Source organism: Meleagris gallopavo, chromosome 1 (genome assembly GCF_000146605.3).
Source record: "Meleagris gallopavo isolate NT-WF06-2002-E0010 breed Aviagen turkey brand Nicholas breeding stock chromosome 1, Turkey_5.1, whole genome shotgun sequence".
Lineage (NCBI taxonomy): Eukaryota > Metazoa > Chordata > Aves > Galliformes > Phasianidae > Meleagris > Meleagris gallopavo.
The window spans coordinates 121,371,032-121,374,042 of record NC_015011.2 but is presented as its reverse complement, the minus strand read 5'-3'; positions in this window follow the sequence as shown (position 1 = coordinate 121,374,042).

Genomic DNA, 3,011 nt, shown 5'->3' with positions numbered 1-3,011 from the left:
AGTTCCTGCCTACTTTGATGCAAAATAACTGAGCTGAGGTCCAGTAGAAAAGGACCAAATAACTTCAGTGAATTCTTTTCAAAAAATATTTTCACATCCCCATCTTAAGCACGTAATCTCACACTGTAGGTGATACCAATTTTCCCTGCTCCCTAAATTAACATGTTAATCTGATTACTGTTTCTGCCTGCACGTATTTCCTTTTTGCCTTTGTGATCCTACCACTAAACAAGACTAGTGGTACTCGCTATAGCCAAATGTTCTCCAGCAATTATCAGAAGCAGATTCCTAGAGAGGAGTACTTCATAGAAGAGTTTGAATTGAAAAGAACCTCAAAGCCCACCCAACCCCTGCCGTGGGCAGGGCTGCCCCCCACCAGCTCAGCTGCCCAGGGCCTCATCCAACCTGGCCTTGAGTGCCTCCAAGGGTGGGGCACCACAGCTTCTCTGAGCAGCTGTGCCAAGGCCTCACCACCCTCTGAATTTTCTCCTATATCTAATCTAAATCTCCCCTCTTTTAGTTCAAAACTGTTCCCCACTGTCCTATTGCTATCAGACTGTGTAGAAAGTTGTTCCTCCTGTTTACAATTTCAGTTCAAGTACAGTAAGGCCTCAATGAGGTCTCCCTGGAGATTTCTCTTCTCCAAGCTAAAGAAGTGCAGCTCTCTCAGCCTTTTTTTCCTAGAGAAGGTGCTCCAGTCCCCTGATCATCTTCATGGCTTTCCTCTGGACTTGCTCCAACAGTTTTATGTCTTTCTTGTACTGGGGGCCCCAGGCCTGGATGCAGTACTCCAGATGGGGCCTCACAAGAGCAGAGTAGAGGAGGCAATCACCTCCCTCTCCCTGCTTGGCCACCCTTTTTTTGAACCAGTCCAGGTTATAGCTGGCTTTCCAGGCTAAAGCACACACTGCTGGCTCATGTCGAGCTCTTTGTCAGCAGAAATTCTTATGTCTTTCTCTACAAAGCTGCTTTCAGGAAGTTTGTCTCCCAGTCTGTACACATGTCTGGGATTGTCCTGACCCAATTACAGCATCTTACACTTGGCACTATTGGACCTCACTAAGTTCTCATAGGCCCACTTTTCAAGCCTGCCCAGGTCCCTTTGGATGACGTGCCTAGCACATTGTGTTATTTGCTCAAGTTCTCTCTTAGCCTCCAACAACTCGCAACACAGAGGTTGAGCTGAGAGGTGGAGGTCACGTACTCTGCAGCACTTGGTGTGTGTCTCTTCTGCAACTTACCTGTCTGTCCTGGGTATCCCTGCAGCATCCTGATGGAATGAGAGCTGCAGCACAGCATGAAAATTTTCACTTGTTCCTTTATCTGTCCCTTTACTGCTACATGATGTTTCTTATTTTTTGACCTATTCTTTCTATCCCATATCCAGGCAGACTTTCCTTAGTTCATGGTTGCTTAGTTTCCCCAAGAACTCTTGATGACTGAGCTGGCCAGGAAGCTGTTGGAATCCTGGTGAGCAATAGATGTGCTTCTGACTCTTTCAGCATTTTGTGGGGCAGGACTTCCTCCACAAAATCAATACTGACTCTTCCCAGATGTACAAGAACTGTCAACACATCTTCAACTCTGGTTTTTATTAGATCATGGAGGTAGTTTCACCAGAAAGTCTATTTTCCTTTTTGCTTCTCAGGTGGATCAATCTCCCATGCATCTCTGTAATTTTTTAAAAAAGAAAAAACTCACTATGATATTTTTGCCACCCTCCCATCCAGAAGCTCATTAAGAAACTACACTGGATAGTATAATTTCCCAGAAGGCAGCTTTCACTTTGTTAGGAAAGGAGAAGAAATGTCAGTCTGCTCTATCCTGACTGCTGTAGGAAGAGGCTCTGTACTTAGAAAGATAAGAAAGAAAAGTGAACTGAGCATAGTAGCGTGTTCAAAGGTAGTGTGGTACAGTGGCATTCATAAAGGGCATCTCTCAAAAGTGAGATGCCTCGCTTTTGATTTTTATACACATAGGCCATGATTAGAGTCCTTGTACTACTTTCAAGAACTGTTAAATGTAAGAGGACCTGGAGTCAAATTCACCACAAGTGATGGGCTGGTTTACACGCATGCCGTGTAGTAGCATCCTCTTGCAGATTGGTTCTGCCTTGCAAACAGCTGTGCAGAACAACCCAAAGCAGCACCAAGGGCTCAGGGAACAATTAAGCCATGTGGTCAATCAGTGATCAAGCTTGCTCCCTGGCCTTGTTTTACTTAGGCACTCAACGTGATCCTTCTAATGAGCACAGCTTGTAAAAGGATAAGAGAAAAGGAATGATTTCCGAGTAAATAATCTGATCTAGGGCACGATGTAAACCACTAGCAGAGGCGCTTTTATGCAGCCTGAAATCATTAATGTTATGTAAGAACTGAAAGCCTTCACAAAGGGCTGGTGTGCTTATATCAGGACACGGTTCACGCCCTTAATGATGTAGAGCATCCTCTTACTCCTGGAGCTGGGGCCACTTGAGAAGCTCACTCTGAGTAAATTGTATTTAGGCTGTAATATTTTGATGTGAGCTAAGCTGAAGAGGGTTCTTTTGACAAGCTCTTTAATGAAAAAACCAGCCAAATCTTAATTTTGAAAAGAATGACCGTGCAGGTCTTCTCGAATTGACTTCATGCCACATAGTTATATCTGAAATTTAACCTAAGTGAAAACAAAATGATGATGGGTGTGTGTATTTCTGTTTCATCATTGGCCTAAAAAAGCAGATACTGCTTTTGGTGGATTGAGCTGCAGCCACGAGCAGTGCAGAGGAGGCAGGAGGAGGGGGGTAAGTGCCTTTCAGGCCAGTGCTCCAGATGCTGCAATAAGTGGTTGCTAATGTTCATTGCTTTTCAGGCTAAGCCTTCTTTGCTTTCTTTTTTTTTTTTTTTTTTGGTTAAGGTTAATTGAAGGAGATGTTCTCATAATATAGTCCCTATTCCTGATACAAAATCTTTGTTGTTCTTAGTCTAAATAGTAAGCATTAGCTGCTTAATACCAGAAAATTTGACCATAAA